General features: G+C 34.3%; 1 long non-coding RNA gene and 2 pseudogenes across 1 annotated transcript; all 3 read left to right on the top strand.

Moving 5' to 3' along the window:
- Positions 1-1,543: 1,543 nt before the first annotated feature.
- Positions 1,544-2,550, top strand: LOC111992631 (uncharacterized). Its single transcript, XR_010624595.1, has 2 exons — positions 1,544-1,845; positions 1,934-2,550. It is a non-coding gene; the product is annotated as an uncharacterized LOC111992631 (long non-coding RNA).
- A 4,016-nt stretch (positions 2,551-6,566) lies between these two features.
- On the top strand, positions 6,567-10,271 carry LOC112026693 (G-type lectin S-receptor-like serine/threonine-protein kinase LECRK3; annotated as a pseudogene).
- A 704-nt stretch (positions 10,272-10,975) lies between these two features.
- Positions 10,976-14,974, top strand: LOC112026692 (G-type lectin S-receptor-like serine/threonine-protein kinase RLK1; annotated as a pseudogene).
- Positions 14,975-19,219: the final 4,245 nt, after the last annotated feature.

Consider the following 19,219-nt stretch of genomic DNA (forward strand, 5'->3'; position numbering starts at 1 on the left):
CCAGGTTAACTGGAAACCATTCACCAAAACGGTTCTTTAACCTCAAAAATTAGCATATATGAAAAATTCAGTGAACTGTGCGAACCACGGTTCAACCTCACGGTTTGAAAACTGTGGACTACTACAAAAAAAAAAAAAAAAATCAGACCTTCACTTTTCTCTTTCTTTTTTTACTCTATTTTTTACTTGGGGAGTTACAGGCTGGGCCACTGAAGATGAGCCCAAATCAAACCCATCAACATTTGATGGGTCAAATGCCAAACCTAAGTCTGATTCATTTTCTGTATCCATTAGAAGTCCCAAACCTGATTGCAAAGAAAGGTGCCTATTAATGATATTGCGGAGGGAGGTTTCTCTTCATCTCTTGTGTATACTTAGCTCGGGACCTTGTGTATATTAATGATGAGGAATTAGAGGAATATGGTGATGAAGGAGATCTCAGTGTTGAAGTCACTTAAGGCATCCTAATGTTGTCACACTCTATGCCCATACCATCTTGGATATGGGACGAACTAAAGAAGCATTCCTTGTGATGGAATTCTGTGAGAAATCTCTGGTTAGTGTGCTTGAAAGCAGAGGATCCGGATAAACAGGTCCTCTCAATCTTCAGGGATGTCTGTAATGCTGTTTTTGCCATGCACTGCCAGTGCCCACCCATTGCCCACAGGTATAGATTCTAACAAGGTGGCCGTAAGTCTGTAATCTTGTCCTTTTATATATTATCCCACCCTCACCCCCCCCCCCCCCCCCTAAAAAAAAAAAAAAACCCTTGAAAGCATACTTCATAAAATTTTGAAACTAAGGCTTGGTTGTTGTTGGAGAAAATGCCACATAGATCCATATTAAAACTCGAGTTTCAAAGACTCGCTTTGTGAGTGTTTTGCTGGTGACTTGGACTGAAAATGCCACATAGATCTTGAGTTTTAGAAACTCAAGTTCTCTGCAAAAAAAAAATTTAGTGTGATTGCTCTTATAGTGGCATTTTTAAATTCTATAGTGGCGTTTTTAAATTCTATATTGACGTTTTAAAGTCATATAGCGGCGTTTTCCTGTAAAATTTTTTAATACCAGGTTCAGGGAGCCCTATAGTGGCATTTTTAAGCCCTATAGTGATGCTTTAAAGCCCTATAGCGGCGTTTTTCTATAAAAAAAATTTTATAACTCAATTTTTTAGCCCTATAATGACGTTTTTAAGCCCTATAGCGGCGTTTTCCTGCAATTTATGGAACTCGAGTCTTTAAAAGTCGAGTTACACGTGGATTTTTTTCCACATCAGATTTATCCTCTTACAAATCGAGACTTAAAAACTCGATTTTTGTCTTGAAACTTGAGTTTTAGACACTCGAGATGCTAGTTTCACACATGCTTTCAAAACCGGGCAACTAATGATACTGTTAGATATCCTTTGTTATTTGGCAAGGGTATTCTTGTTGTTGTTGGAGATCATACATTTAAAAAATTTTAAGATTAACCTTTACCATTTTTGCATTATCTTAAAATGGTTAAAAAATGGTTGCTTGAAGGTATTGATGAGTATAGTTTTTACTACAGCTACTTTTCAAGATGACACTTTTAACACTTTTGTTGCTGAATTTGATACTGAGAAGTTTAGCTCCACAGTTAGTAATAGTTAATCAGAAAAGGAGGATGCATTAGAGGCTGAAGGGGCAGCTGAAGCAAACAAACTTGGAGAAGGCTGAAATAACTTCAAAATTTGAAAAGCTATCGGCCATTTGTCGATCTCAAAGACAGGAGATTCAAGAGCTCAAGCAAGCACTTGCTGCTAGAAATCCATTACCAAATAAAAATGTTTCAAAAATTCAAACCTCTCCTGCAACTCCTTTGGTATAATTTTCTTTGCTTTAAAACTGTTAGAATTTGATTATTTTGTCTCCATCATCTCTGTTATTGATAGAATTGATTCTTTTTTCAGCAAAAGGACAAGATTGAAGGAACAATTTGGGAACCACAGCCAGAAAAATCTGACAGGAATAGTGTGAGTCCGGAGCCAAAGCAATGGCAAGCATTTGCTGAAGAACCTAAGCCACAGAAACCTCTTTCAAAAGAGAACCCGTCCAAATCTGTTAGGACAAGAAATGGTCACCAAACTAAGCAGGTTGCACAAGCAAACACTGGTTTTGATTCATGGGGTTTTGGAACAGAGAGTTTCTCAGCTGCCCCCAGTAATAGCCCTCAGATATCAAAACCCATCAGTGACGGAAATAATGCTCAGCGTTTTGGGGAGACAAAGATTGCAGAGACCAAGCCAGCTTCTCAACCTGCTGGATGGGCAGGTTTTTAACTCAAGGTCATCTGGGAAGTTATAATGGAGGTATTCTGTGAGAACCTGACTATCTTTCTTGGCACCCTTGGTGAGAAAAATGAGAATAGTGAAATTTTTTTAACTTATTGGCTTTTGGGCTTGATTTGTGTTCTCTGGGTGCTTGTGTTTTATAGATGCTTTAATGCGGAAACATTTGTGATATTATTCTTGACTAAGTACCAGACTACAGGTGTATACTTTAATGCATGTCTCAATTGTTGTTTAAAGTACTGAGTTCTAACGATCTTGCATTCTTGCTTGATTTATATCTGCACAACTGCTTTAATGGCACTGCATACTGGTGATAAATTTTTATAGTTTTATATTAAAAAAATTAACCCCTTGTATCCTAGGGGCCCGGGGGATTGGATCTCATGGTCGTGGGCCTTTCGTACCTGTGGGGTGAAAGGATAATGAACCTGTTCAAACCTCTTAATTCAATAGATTATATAGCTTATAATCCAACTTAAACTTGGCAGTAATTTGATTGTTATGCTAACTAGAAATGACCATATATGAGCAAAGATTATAGTAGAGGGTGTAGGGGATATGGTGTTTGTCCAACAAGAGGATATGGAGACTCCAAGAATTTGATTAGTCGTAAATTTGCTCGAATTGTTCTGTATCCTTGTTGATTATGGAGTTCGAGAGGACAAACCTTGATGCGATGATAATTGTGTTCTGCGCAAGTAATTTTTCTTAAATTAGAGTTTAGGAATCTGCCTTTTCAAAAATTGGCTGTAAAGCTGTCTACAAATCATGTAGAAGCAGGAAATTCGAGTGCACGTTTGGTTCAACCTAATTGATTATGTAGCTGATTGGTTGGGTAACTTGGTGCAGGCACACAAGTTATCAACTTCTGGTTGACATTCATTAGTTGCTCACTTTCTAGTCCTATCTAGGTTTTCTCTTTATGTGTCTTAACTAGTAATTTAATTTGGACCTTTTTTGTTGCACCTTAGTGATAAGTAAATGTAGGCTTGTTTTGGTTATAAGCAACCCTTAATAGAACAACAGGAAAGGGACAACCCCTTCTACAAACAGATGCAAAAAGAGTCAAAACTACAATCTACAAAATCAAAGCTTTGTTCATATCATCCTGGTTCCGCATTGTAAAATCTATGGCCTCTAGGAATTTTGTCTGTATTCAAAAACCACCGGGGAAATGTACTGTCGATCGATACACTCCAAACATCAGTAACATACTGACATCTCCAGAAAACGTGGGTGACTGTTTTGGTCTCTTAACTGCACAATTTACACAGGATCAGGCGATAATCCTCAAGAACATAATTCATAAGAATAAGAATAATCAATTGTGATTCATGTGGCAAAAAGATCTCATTTTATGAGCTACTGAAAAAAAGACCTTTACATATACATAAACGCACTCCAAAAATCTTGATCTTTTTTGAAGGAATGGAGGGATCTTCATCATTCAGATATGAAAATATTTCTATTACTAATTTTTAAGTATTCTTGAAAGACTTGATGAATATTTACAATTTTACATGATATTAAGGATATTTAGAAATCTGTTTATCAATATCTGTTGCTGACTTTTCTAATCACTTAGCCAACATATACATTAATCCTTGACAGTACCATGAAACTTACCCGATGGTCACCAAATACAACCCAAGCTAAAGTTGTAGAGTACCCAAATTGCTTTAGAAAAGTGGATTAGAATAATGATTGCATGGGAAATTTTTTGGGGGGAAAAAAAGACAATAAGTGAGGGATTTGAAGTCAAGTATTGTCTGTAAAGAAGTTTAGAAAGTGGACAAGGTTTCTAACGAGGGATTTATTTTCAAATAATGATAGAATGGAGGAAAAGAATTCACATAACAGACCCAATCTAATCTGTAGAGGATTCGTAGCAGACCTTAAATTTTGGGACTAAAAACTTTGTTGTTGTATTTATTTATAAACTTATCTGCATCAAGAAATAACTTTGCATATTGAAATGGTCCCAGGCTTTGGCTAAGAAGATTCACCCTAGTAATATATGGAATTCTTTCATCTTTACAGGAAATTTGTAGAGTTGTTTTTTCGCACGCACGTGAGAAGGATAGGAAATAGGCTAGCTCACTTTTTAGCTAAACATACTTTTAGCATTGTTGATTTCTCAACTTGGATTGAAGAGACTCCTTGTTTTCTTCAACAAGCTCTTATCTAAGATGTAATCTCTGTTTCATAGTTAATAAAGTTTCTGTTTTCTGATTCAAAAAAAGAAAAAGAAAAAAGGGTCAATGAACCGTGTGAAATTGCCATGATCCTATTGAAATATCAAATGAAAAACATTAAGCTTTCTACGATTTTCGGGCATCAAAATAGAAAATGCCTATACGCCATATACTATGCAATCCGGAAACAGAAATTTGTCAAAAATTTTAAAATCTGATTTGATACAATATGAATACTTTAACTACTCTTACTTTTTATCCAAAAAAATAAAATAAAAAACTCCTATTTATTATAAATAACTAAAGGTAAAACTACAATATTAGTCCTTCAAGTTTACCATTTGAGCGCAATTAGTCCTTCAAGTTTCAACTAAGCACAATTGGTCCTTCAAGTTTAAAAAATGAGTTGTATTAGTCCTTTTATTAACTGTTGTTAGTGGTGTTACTTACATGGTTAATGGAATAATGATTTAACATTTTTTTTTAATGATATGATATTTTTTAAATTAAAAAATTACAAAATAAATTTACACATAAGAAACAATCTTCTTTGATAGTGACAGCTTTTTTTTTTTTTGTTTTTTGTTTTTTTTTTGTTTTTGTTTTTTTTTTGTTTTTTGTTTTTGTTTTTGTTTTTGTACTTCTTTGATAGTGACAGCTTTTTTTTTTTTTGTTTTTTGTTTTTTTTTTGTTTTTGTTTTTTTTTTGTTTTTTGTTTTTGTTTTTGTTTTTGTTTTTGTTTTTGTTTTTGTTTTTGTGTGTACTCACCAAAAGATTAGTGTATTTTAACTGTTAAGCATAATGTACCGATGACTGGCCATCGGTGGGTTGGTTTGTGATTTTTTTTTTTAAAACAGTCAATTTGTGAATAAGTTGCAAATACTGGTTTTAATTTGGTACTGGTTTGTGAATTTCTTATGTGTAAATTTATTTTGTAATTTTTTAATTAAAAAAATGCCACATTATTAAAAAAATGTCAAGTCATTATTCTGTTAGCCATGTAAGTAATATTACTAACGACAGTTAATAAAAGGACTAATACAACTCAGTTTTAAAACTAGAGGGACCAATTGTGTTCACTTCAAACTTAAGGGACCAATTGTGCACACATAGTAAACTTGAGGGACCAACGTTGTAGTTTTGCCTAAACTAAATGGCTAAAGATTCTTTCCACTTTAGCTGTATGAATTTATTAATTCATATTAAATATTATATAAGTCTAAAGTTATGTATAATGTCACATTATTTAATAAGATATTATATTTGTTAGATCTAAAAAACATAAAATCCCAATTATCATACAAAGTGTCATAAGGAGTAAGAATTTTCTAAATAATAATAACAAGTAATTAAGAAGATATTTTCATCCAAAAAAAAAAAAAAGATATTAATTTAAGGTAGGATAAATTGCAAATTGCACCCCTAAAGTTTGAGAGTGTTTGAATTTTACATCTTGAAGTTTCAGAATTTGGATTTTACCCCCTGAAGTTTAAAGTGTTTGGATTTTACACTATAATTTTTAAAAATTTTAGATTTTACCTTCTAAAATTTAAGAGTATTTGAATTTTATACTCTCAAATTATGAAATTTTAAGGTGAAAAATCTAAACACCCAAAACTTTAAAGAGTAAAATCTAAACACTCCTAAAATATAGGGGGTAAAGTTCAAATTTTGAAACCCAAACATTAGAAGGTAAAATCCAAATTTTAAAATTTTAAAATATAAAATTTAATTAGTCCCAAACTTTAGAGGGGTGTAATTCACATTGGATACATGTGCAATACGGATAGTTGAAGTATTCATTCTTTTTAGACGCTAGCCAACAAAAAAATTACTCGGTAGTCTTTAGTTAGACGTTTTCCAAACTATATATTATAAGTTTTTATTAAAATATATTTGACCATACAAAATGACAGTGGTTCTGAGAAATTTCAATCACAAGACTTGAACAACTGCTTAGAAAAGCGAGTTTAAACCTATTAGACGTTTTCTTCTATATAAAGGTTGCCCTGGGTTCTTTCTAACTCATAAACCCATAAGCCATAAACATTGCAGCAATGGCTACTTCAACACTTCCTCATTTTTGTTGTCTCTTGCTTTTGCTTCTTCCTCTCCTCCCCACTGTTTTCAGCTACACCGAAGAAGACTGTAACATAAGGCTGGACAAACCTTTAGTTGCACAGCAAAAAAGTATTCCATTCACGTCGAGTTTTGGAGAATTGGCCTTCGGATTTCTCATTTCATCCTCTTGAAAGGGAGAAAGAAAATCAATTCTTGCTTGCAGTTTGGTTTTATAAAACAAAAGATCCAACCATAGTTTGGTCTGCAAATGCGAATAAACCAGCATCAGAAAACTCTGAACTGCAGCTGTCCAGCAACAATGAGTTTGTTCTCTATGATGATGAAGGCAAAGAGTTATGGAAGCCTCCAAGGAAGGGTTCCAAATCCATTTGTGCGGCTATACGGGACAATGGGAATTTCGTGATTCTAGATGAGCAATATAATTCTATATGGGAGAGCTTCAAAGAGCCTACTGATACAATCTTGCCTGGTCAAATATTGTACATGGATACCGCACTCAGGTCTCGTCAATCTGATACAAATTATTCGGATGGGCGCTTCTAGCTTTCTTTACAGCTTGATGGCAATTTGGTGCTTTATTCTCTGACAAAATCTCTGTCATCTGAACCCCTTCAGAAGGCTTATTTTGCCACTGGCACACTGGACTGGGAATCACAGTTGAACTTTACTGAGGACGGATACACGTACATCAAAGACGCAAACGAATCAAACAGAGTGCACAACCTAATTACCAATGAATATCCAGGCTCAAAAGAAGATTTCTACTACTTGGCTAGGATTGATCATGATGGAGGTTTCAGACTATACAGACACTTCAAAAAGGACACCACAAATGATGCGTCTATGCAGGGGCGTAGCTAGCCAGGAATTTTTACATGGGGGGGCCGATTTGAACCATGAAGGTTGAAATCGACAACGATGAGTATCATTGTTGTATGGATAGTCTATATTTTTAGGTTGATATAGACATTCTTTGAGATAAGCTCGTCAGATTTTATCTTGTTTGTTGATAGGGAATTCACATATTTGTTTACATGATCCTGGATCACAATCTATCTCTTCAGATTGAATTCTTGAACATTTGGAGGGGTCAAGGTGTTCATCAGGTATTGAAGTATCAACATTTGTTTCTACAGCCACAAGTGTTCTAATTTCTTAATTGCTTACATCTTTTTTCTTAAAGAATGCATCAATTGTTTTTCGTTTGCTCATAATTCTTTTAGCTTTAAAAATATGACTCAAAAATTAACTTGAAAAGAAGTTTAAAAAATAAAATTTTAATTAGAAATTTTTACTTAGTTCTATGGATGTTATTCATACTCAAGAAAAAACAAAATTTCCATTATAATTTAAACATACAACCTATTTTTAATACGACTTTAATTAATAATAATCCCTCAAACAAAAGCAAAAATTAAACACACAAGTATTGGTACACAACATAAACCATACAATTTAACAACTCCCACAACCACATTCACAGCCACATGATATCTAACTAATCAAAAATAAGTAATAAATCAAAACAATTTTACCTTAGAAACTTTGTCTTCACAAAGTGCAAAAATTGGTCACCCATGTGGCAATGCCTACTGCCTCTGCCTGACTGCCTCCAACTTTAGATCTTCCCTTCAAGACTCATCACAAACAATCTCTCCATGCCTTCAATCACGTATTTCTCTAAAAATCTATGAAAATATAAAGAGCATGTGAATATTTAAGTGTAGATAGTTAAGAAAATTCAAAAAAAGACACTAAAAAGAGATGAATGTCTAATGCTTAAGAAAGAGAAGAAAACTCACCAATTACCAAGTAGTCACTAAGTTCAAAACTAAAGTTGATGAAGAAAGAAAAAATTGGTCAGGATTTTTTTTTTTTTTTTCCTAGACTGTGAGTACAGAGGACTGGAGTGTTGGGGGCTGGTAGGTAGGCAACGGTATCAGTACAAATGAAAATGTATCAAAGAGGACAAAACAAAAGAATAAGAAGTAAAGAAAGGGATTCCATGGGTCATTGGGTGGATTTTTTGAGATGAAAAGAAAGTGAAGTTTTGCTTTTAGTATTTGGACTTGAGCGGGTCAGCTTGTTTTATTTGGAGTACATAAGGTGATAAGGCCTAAAACTAAAACTGGGTTTGGGAGAGTATTTGAGTTGGGCTTGGGAGAATAGTTGAAAATTGAACATGGGGGGGCCGGCTGTCCAATATTGGGGGGCCCAATTTTTTTCTACCTACTCCAATGGAATTTTTTTTTTTTTTGCAGGGGCCGGGGCCCCCCAAGCCACTATGTGGCTCCGCCCCTGACTGTGAGCTGTTCTTCTTCTTCATCATGGACTGTAGTGAAAAGCATTCCTGATGATATTTGTAGTGTACTTTCTGGTGACACTATTGGAGGTGGGTTCTGTGGGCCCAACAGCATTTGTAGTACCTTTGACGATTCAAGAGGGACGGCATTTTGCTCATGTCCTCCTGGATTTTCCTCGGACCAATCCTACAATTGGTCAGGGTGTGTACCAAACTTTGCACTGCCTAGCTGCGACAACAATGGATGGGAAGTAAATAAAGAGCTTGTAGAATTTGTAAAGCTTGAAAACATGGATTGGCCATCCTCGGATTACGACTTTCTTCAAGGACCTGGTGTTTCCGAGGAAAGCTGTATTCAACATTGCCTAGATGATTGCTTGTGCGTTGCAGCCGTTTATGATCAAGGCGAGGCATGTATGAAGAAGCAGTATCCTTTGTCCAATGGAAGAAAAAGCCCAAATATTACTAGCATAGCTCTCATCAAGGTACCTAAAAATATAGGTATAGAAAAGAAAGGCCAGTCTCTGATAGTTGTCTTGGCAGTTCTCCTTGGCAGCTCTGCATTTCTCAATATCCTTTTCTTCTTAGCTAGTTTTGTGGCCATTATCTCCTTGTACCATAAAAAGCTAAATTTGCCACGGAATATTGATAGCACATTTGGAACAAATGTGAGAAGTCATACATATAAAGAGCTTGAAGAAACAACCAGGGGCTTCAAGTAAATATTGGGTAAAGGTGCTTTCGGAACTGTTTATAAACGGGTCCTTGCGTCAGATTCTAAAAGATTTGTTGCAGTCAAGAAATTAGATAAAATGGTAGAAGAAGGTGAGAAGGAATTCAAAACAGGAGTGTGATTGGTCAAACTCATCACAAGAATATAGTTCAGTTGCGTGGTTATTGTGATGAAGGGCAACACCGACTTCTGGTATATGAATATATGAGTAATGGCTCTCTAGCTACCTTTCTCTTTGGGATATCAAGGCCTCATTGGGACCAAAGAGTGCAGATTGCTTTTGGAATATCAAGAGGTCTAATGCACTTACATGAAGAGTGCAGCACTTAGATCATACATTGTGATATAAAGCCTCAAAACATACTCTTAGATGAGTGCTTTACTCCAAGGATTGCTGATTTTGGATTAGCAAAGCTTTTGTTGGCGGAGCAAACTCAAGCAGCTCGGACAGGAATAGGAGGAACAATTGGGTACTTTGCACCTGAATGGTTTATGAAAGGATCCATTTCGATTAAGGTTGATATTTATAGTTTTGGTGTGATGTTACTTGAGATCATTTGTTGCAAGTCCAGTGTCACATTTGCATTGGGAGAAGAGGAAGCATTGATAGATTGGGCTTACGAATGCTACAAAATAAAAGATTAGAAAAGTTGATAGAAAATGATGAGGAGGCAAATAGAATGACATGAAGAGGCTAGAAAGACTTGTGATTGTGGCGATTTGGTGTATTCATGAAGATCCTTCACAGAGACCCTCAATGATAAAGGTCACACAAATGCTTGAGAGAGTTATTGAAGTTTCTGTACCCCCACGCCCTTCATTGTATACTTCCTTGTCTTCAAAAAAATAGTTCACCTTGATATTGGACAATAAATTCAAATACATTCTTTATCATTTCCATACAATAGTGTAGTAATTAAGTGAACATAGGTATCAAGTTTATAACAAAAAAGCTTTATCCTCATAACTAATCTCAACTTCAAAATTTTGCAAATCTGCTAGTATTTTGTTATGATCATTCAACTGGCTGATAGACAAATACTTGCACAATAATGGAAACGGAAGAGTTTTTTCTTCAAAAGAATTGGATCTCCATACTCTTGGTCATGTGCCTATTCTCCAATTTTTTTTTTTTTTTTTTTTTCATAGCTCGTTATCATTTTTCTACCTTATATAATAAATATTTTTGATCCTTGGCAAAACAAAAACGGATGGTGGCGCAAGCTCATCTATTAATCTTCTCCTAGTCTCCATCTAACCTTTCTTCAGGTTTGTCTTTCAAAATAATAATCAACTTTTGTTAGATAGACAAATACTTTTGTTCTCAATGACCCTCTAGGCAAAGAGTTATGGAAGCCTCAAAGGAATGGATCAAATCCAGTTGCTTTGTTATGCTAGATAATGGGAACTTGGTGATTTTAGATGAGCAATATAATCCAATGTGGGAGAGCTTCAAAGAGCCTACTGATACAATTTTGCCAGGCCAAACACTGTACAGGAATACCACAATCAGGTCTCGCCAATCTGACACAAATTATTCTAAAGGGCGCTTCCAGCTTGCTTTTCAGTATGATGGAAATCTGGTGCTTTATTCTCTATCTATGCCATCTGAAATCCGTGGGAAAGCTTATTTTTCTAGCTGGACAGTAAACTTGGCAACACAGTTGAACTTTACTGAGGCCGGATACATGTACGTCCAAAATGCATTATTAACCAACTGGTTCAACGTTTTCAAGAAAAATCCTGGCTCAAATGAAACTTTCTACTTCATCACTAGGATTGATCACGATGGAGTCTTCAGATTATACAAACACCTCAGAAAGGAGGACACCACAAGTGGTGGAAGTAGTCCTGCATCATGGACTGAAGTAAATGGCATTCCTGATAATATTTGTGAAGCATTTGTTAATTATGCTAATGGTGGTGAGTTCTGCGGACCCAATAGCATTTGTACTAAAAAAAGTGGTTTTAGTCATGCATCTTGCTCTTGTCCTGTTGGATTTTCGGCCTTGGACCAATCAGACTATTGGACAGGCTGCAAACCAAATTTCACACTATCTAACTGCCACAATGGACGGGAAGCAAATAAAGATTTTGATTTTGTAAAGCTAACAAACAGATCACTGGCCGGTCTCAGATAACAACTTTCTTCAAGGATCTGCCGTTGATGAGGCAACGTGTAGACAACTATGCCTCGATGATTGCTTGTGTGTTGTGGCAGTCTATGATGATAAAGGTAAATCTTGCTGGAAGACGAAGTATCCTCTGTCCAATGGAAGACAAAACCCAGATATTACAAGAATAGCTCTCATTGAAGTACCTAAAGGTGGTTCAGATATGAAAGGCAAGTCAGATAAGAAAGGCGAGTCAATGGTAGTTATCTTGGCAGTACTACTTAGCAGCTCTGCATTCCTCAATATCCTTTTCTTCTTAGCTAGTTTCGTGGTTAGTTTCTACATCTACCATAAAAAGGTGAATATGCCATGGAATATTGACAGCACACTTGCAATAAATGTGAGAAGCTATACGTATAAAGAGCTCGAACAAGCAACCATGGGCTTCAAGCAAATATTGGGTAAAGGTGCTTTTGGAACTGTTTATAAAGGTGTCCTTGCATCAGATTCTAAAATATTTGTTGCAGTCAAGAAGTAAGATAAGGTAGTAGAAGAAGGTGAGAAGGAATTCAAAACTGAAGTGAATGTTATCGGTTAGACTCATCACAAGAATTTATTCCATTTGCTTGGCTATTGTGATGAGGGACAGCACCGGCTTCTGGTTTATGAGTACATGAGTAATGGCTCTCTAGCTAGTTTTCTCTTTGGGATATCTAAGCCTCATTGGAACCAAAGAGTGAAAATCGCTTCTGGAATAGCAAAAGGCCTAATGTATTTACATGAAGAGTGCAGCACCCAGATTATTCATTGTGACATAAAGCCTCAAAACATACTTCTGGATGAGTACCTTACCCCAAGGATTGCTGAATTTGGATTAGCAAAGCTTTTGTTGGCAGAGCAAAGTCGAGCAGCTCTTACAGCAATAAGAGGGACAATTGGGTACTTTGCACCTGAATGGTTTACCCAAGCATCCATTTCAGTTAAGGTTGATGTGTACAGTTTTGGTGTGATGTTACTTGAGATCATTTGTTGCAAGTCCTGCATTGCCTTCGCAAGGGAAGAAGAGGAGGCATTGATAGTTTGGGCTTACGAATGATACAAAGATAAAAGATTAGATAAGTTGATAGAAAACGATGGGGAGGCAAGCAATGACATGAAGAGGCTAGAGAGGCTTGTGATTGTGGCACTTTGGTGTATTTAAGGAGATCCTTCGACGCAGGACCACCAGAACAAAATTGAAACAACAATAAAATAAAGGGATATGATTTAGGAGTCAGTACCTAGGCCTTACTTGGAGTCAGCACCAAGCGGGAAAACTACTAGGAGTCAGCACCTAGGGTAGACCTGGAGTCAGCATTAGACCAAATTAAGAAAGACCAAATGGCCATTGTTTTCATTCATCAAAATATCCACTATCTCCTCAAGGAGTACAATAGGTTGATTATAAAGGATTGCTAAACCCTAGTTCTAATTGGCTAGGAAACCCTAATTGCCTTATTACAAAAATAATCTTGCTTCCCACATTAACATACTAATAGCCCAATAAACTACTAAGACCTAAAACATAAAAATACAATTGCCTTGCAAACATAAATAATATTAAATAATATTAAATAATAATTTTCTTGCATCTCCCGCATCATCCTTCACTGAGACCCTCAATGAAAAAGGTCACACAAATGCTTGAAGGAGTAATTGAAGTTTCTATACCCCCAAGTCCTCCATTGTATACTTCCTCTTTGTCTTCAAAAAGTAGTTCACTTTTTTATTTTTCATTGTCCTTAGTTTCTGTGTCCCATTTATGATGGATGAGAATGGGTAACTTTGTACATACAACTGAGTACTTAGCAATCCCTATTCTTTTTTTCTTTTCTTTTTTCTTTTAGAATGAAACGGCAGTAGTGCCACACCTATTCTTGTTTATATTAATATGCTATCATAGTCAGGATGATTAGCAGTTGGTTTCCTTCATGCATTTATCTTTTGCACTGTGGTTTGTTCTTGGGAATAAAGTTCATAGTTCAATCTGATTTTTTTATTTTTTTTTATCATGGGTTTGTTAAATTGTTCTTGCTGTGATTTTTGTGGTATTAAATTATACTTGTGTGTGGGTTGATTTGTATTTGTAACTTTGAGAATTGCGACCCAAGGGGGCCGAGAATCAGTTATAATTATTCCTTGAGCAAATCACTTCAAACATGTTCAAATTTAAATTTGAAATAGGAAATGAAAAAACCTACAGCAATCATGTTTTCCAACTAACTTTGAATTCTAATAGAGGAAAGGAAATGAAACATGCTAGTCAAGCATATTTGATATTCAAATCATTTGTGTCATACTTGTCCCTTTGGTATCTCAAAATTTTTGGTAGCTTATTTTCAAAAAACAACCAATTTTATTACTTTTTTAGGGGAGAAAAAAAAAAAAAAAAGTTAGACAAAAAGCAAAAAGCTAAACTTAAATTGCCAAAAGAAAAAAGCACTATTTTTGAAATTCAAATTCTAAAACCCTAAAAATGTAGGAATTCAATCTTAAATCTAGTAAGAAACTAATAAGGGGCTAAAATTAAGGGATAAAGTGCAAAAAAACCAATTAAAGAGAGAGAGAGAGAGAGAGAGAGAGAGAGAGAGAGAGAAAGGAAGTGTATTTTTGTGAAGTATGCCTTATCAAATTAACAGAGATTCCAGAGAAATTTAAATAGGTCCTTTATTCAGACATCTCTAAACAATACTAACACAAAGAAAGAAGAAATTGAATAAAAAAGATGAGGAACTTTTTGTCTGAGGTGGCGTATGTTTAACAGAACACCCTTCCCAATCTGTTTCGACAAGAAATGGTCACCAAAGTAAGCAGGCTACACGAGTAAACTCTGGTTTTGATACATGGGGTCTTGGAACAGAGAGTTTCTTTCCTAGCCCCACTAGTAGCCCTCAGATATCAAAACCCGTTAGTGAAGGAAATAATGTTCAGCCTTTTGGCAAAGCCAAAGATCACAGATACCAAGCCAGCTTCTCAACCTTGTGGATGGGCAGGTTTTTAAAAGTCTTCTGGGAAGCTATAGTGGTGGTATTCTGTGAGAACCACACTATCTTTCTTGGCACCCTATTGGTCAGACAAATGAGAATAGAGAAGATTTAGAGACTCTTAGGCTTTTGAGCATGATTTGTGTTCTCTGGGTGCTTGTGTTTTTAGAGCTCTAATGTGGAAACATTTGCACATGTTATTCTAGACTAAGTAGTAAGTCCGGATTACAAGTTTATACTTTTATGCATGGCTCAATCTTTGTTTAAAGTTCTGTCAATTTTGTTGGCACTAGTTGTCATGGCACTTAGCAGACCGGGGGTTTGGATCTCATTATCATGGGCCTGTTCAAGCCTTAATTCAATACATTATGTACCTTATCACCTAACTTAAACTTGAAGACGAGTCAATTGTCATGTAAACTAGAAACTACCATATACGAGCAAAGAAACTTGATTCGGTCAAGTACGGTCTGCTCGTACTATTTTGAATCCTAGTTGATTATGGAGTTGGTAATTTAGTGGTCAGACTTTGATGCGGTGAGAAGTATCTTCTGCTTAAGCAATGTGTCGCAGATAGAGTCTGGAAATTTGTTTCTCCAAAAAATTGGTAGTAAAGTTGTCTATAAATTGCTTCTCCAGAATTTATAGAACTAGTCGCTAACCCGTGCGATGCATGAGATATTTGAACGAAAGTTATACACATTCACTTTTATTGGTGAAACCAATCAAATTTGATAATTCTAATTCAAAACAATCGTTGAAAATATGTATAAATAGATTAGTCAAATAAACAACATTCATCTAAAAGCCACAATGATATGGTTCAAGCATGTTCCAATAAAAACTCATTTCAAATAATTACAACATATCAATTTTTGGAATGAAACCTCGTCCCTAAGAAATAATGAGCTATCCACATCAAACATTGTAATACTTTCTCTTTTTTAAATTATCTAGATAAAAAAAAATAAAAAAATAAAAAAAATAAGCAAACTCCATACTACTTAGAGATTATTACCAATTATCACAATAAAAAATGATATGACTGAAAATAATGGTGGATAAATACTAACAAAATTATATAAATCACAACAATGAGCTATTAAACATTTATAGGATTTGAATACCACATAATTTTAAAAGAGGTTGAATTTAAGAGTAAAGTAACGATCCTAGACCAATTAATATTTTATTAAGCCACTCTACCACTTTCTATGTCCTCAAATTACAAACAAAGTCCATTAAACACACTCAATTCAAATTCACTAATTCCAAAGAATTTCCAAGTATTATTTTCTATACTACAAGCAACAATGTAACGTCTTATCTACTTTTGACTTCCATCAAATGTAACAATTTGTATTTTGATAATTACTAAACAAATGCAAGAGAATCAAATTTATACAAAAATATTTCTTCTTGATAAATCTTTGATATTTATTCCTTTTAAAAAATCTGAATGTGCGAAAAAAAATCAATTTATATAATGCAAACTATTTGGCTCTCTTAATTGTTAGACAATGCTGCCTTGAATTAACTTGTGTTTATTTAATGCATAAATTATAGATAACTTTTAGCCTATGAACACGACATCACCTATTCTCATCCAAAATATATGTATGTCCGTAGTCTTGGCATAAATTACAAACAACTTTTAACCTTTGAACACAACATCATCTAATGTTTAGTTGTATGAGAGAAGTCTTTTTCTTCAAGAATACAATCGAAAAAAAAAAAAATTCCCACACAAAGCATAGTCTCGAAATAATCAATTATATGTGAAGAAAATGCAATCACTCATTTTTCTTGTTCAATCGCAACTCTCGCCTCCAAAAATAAGAGTGTTGACAATATCTGATGAATGTCATATTCCATTTTCCTTGTCCTTTCTTTTTTCTCCTTTCAACTATCATTTGGCCACCCTCACAATTTGAGTTACTTCCTAGTCACCTCTTTCCCTTTTTATCATAGTTTAAATTAAGATTATATTATATTTATAATGGGAAAAATTAAAGATTATATAATATTTACAAAGGGAAAAAAAATCATATAGGTCCTTAGAGTACGTAGGGGTTATTTCATTGATGGTTGTAGGTCAACACTCTTCCCCTACATATGCAAGGATGCAAAAAAAAAAAAAAAAATTTAAATCAATCTAGAGGTAGATGTTCATATCTATATAGATATAACAACCATCATTAATTAACCAAATCAACTAACTTGTGTAACCAATTCACGAAGGCCCCTTGCTCATGAAAAAGGTGGGGTTGAATACCTAATCTTCTTGCAATAATTGTTTCTTTGGTGTATTAGTGATTCAATTGGAACAATTTTGATTTTCCATGCTTAATTTATTTCAATATGGGAACATTGTATTTTGGGAAAATGAAAAAGAAGGAAACAAAAATAGAGGAAATCTTACTACACAAATAGTGGTAAGCTTTTCACACCATGCAAATCTCTTTAGAGGTTTGGTCAAAGACCTAACAGATATAGCCATTTGATTTTCTACACAATCTTTTTGCACAAACGGGGTAAGTTTTTAACACCTGCAATCCATGAACTATGGCATAACAATTAAATTGAAAAGGTTAAATGATAATGTTTAAAAAAAAAAAAATGCTGTTTGGAGATTTATATAGCAAATTGAACATTAAGTTGTAAGTCTTCTCCGACATGCCACTCCAAAATCCCAACTACTGTCTTTAAGCTTCTCTTCTCCTATGTTATGTGCTGTTCTTCCTGATCAATTCCACCCACTACTCTACGTGAACTCGAGTTCAACAGATTTCTAAATATAATATACTGACTGAAAGTGGAACAATACCATGTTTGTGCTGCAATTATGGGAGATGGACACAAACCGACTCTCTAAATTACTTCAAAAGTAACTATCATCTGAAACTCTCTGTCATAACATTGAATTTTCTATGGTTCTACACTTTCAATCCGATTTATTTAGTAACAGAAACTTATGGGCAAACATCAGGACAAGGAAGGACACTGGAAGGGCACAATTAATACTAAATAGAGAGACAGAGAAAACAGAAAGTCCAAGTTGAATTGAGGTAAAGAAAGAGGGAAAAAAATAGAAAATAGAAAAGGAAAAAATATATATGATGAGGATGTTGATGTGGCTCAACAGAAATGTAACAACAAAAAATACTCCACTTCAACTTTTATATATATATATATATATACAAGTACGTGCTAGTCTTATATGATATTTTTTTTGTTTGAAAATGTCAAAGCAAAGAGTTGCAAATAATTCTAGAACTACAAATTATTGCATGAAAATTTTTTATCAAATTTTTTGTGTTCGTAGACTTCTCTAAATTTTATTTTATAAGTTTGAATGTTTGAATTTTTTTTTATTTGTAAAATAGTTTTATAAACTTTTATGGAAACTAGCCTCATCACACGCGCTTCGCGCGTGAGATGAGGCTTTTTTCTTTTTCTTTTTGATGGTCCTATTTTGTAGTAAAAAAAAACATGTTTTTTTTATTTTAAATATATATATAATTTTGTTTTGAAAATTTAATTTATAAGTGGATAAAAGCAATTTGAAAATCAATAAGAGAGTGACCCTATTTTTTAGGCAATATTTTAGTAGGAGTTAAGAGTTGTATTTTTACCAAATTGTCCTTTAGTTTTGTCTCTACTTAAACATAGGAATGTAGGGGTATTTTAGAACCATGAAAATGAGGAATCCAAACAGGAAAAACCTCTTAAATAGTAGTATAGATATATATATATATATATATATATATATTTCAATTTTAGGTCTTTTATTGGACAGGTTGGGTTGAGTTTATTGGAAATTTGGAGCCCATATTAAAATAAATAAATAAATATTTTTTTAAAAACCCTCACTGTTTAAGGAGCGGGACTTATATGAGATATTTACCGACACTCCCTCAAATAAATCTATCAATCATCATCACTCACGTTTTAAAACCCCACTAACTAAAAGAATGGTTCTTCTCAAAAACTAAAAGAATGGAATTATTTTATATTTAAATCTTGTGTGGATCCAAGTCATATTTTGATCTTCTCCCACCAATGTTGAGGCATGAACATTCTCACACAAGCATACAATTATGATGAGTAATACGTGTTCCAAACTCTTTCTTCCAAGAGGTTTTGAATGAGAAAAGAATAGTTACTGTAACTAACAATAATTTGGGTTCGGGATAGTTTTATACTTATATATGTATATATATATATATATATATATATATAAAGTCTCTTAGGGTCGTATTAGAGCCGTATGCTCAATTCTACTTATCTTTATCTTTATTTTTAAGAGATTAATACTTAATATGAATAGGCTTACGTCTAGTTTGTATAGCTTATCTAGAAAACACTGAAAACCAACTATTAGGTAGAACTGTAGAAGTATGCACACAATCTTAGCACAACTTAAAAACGCTTGCACAGTGATTTGAGTTTCACG

Source organism: Quercus suber, unplaced genomic scaffold (assembly GCF_002906115.3).
Source record: "Quercus suber isolate HL8 unplaced genomic scaffold, Cork oak 2.0 scaffold_459, whole genome shotgun sequence".
Taxonomy (NCBI): Eukaryota; Viridiplantae; Streptophyta; class Magnoliopsida; order Fagales; family Fagaceae; genus Quercus; species Quercus suber.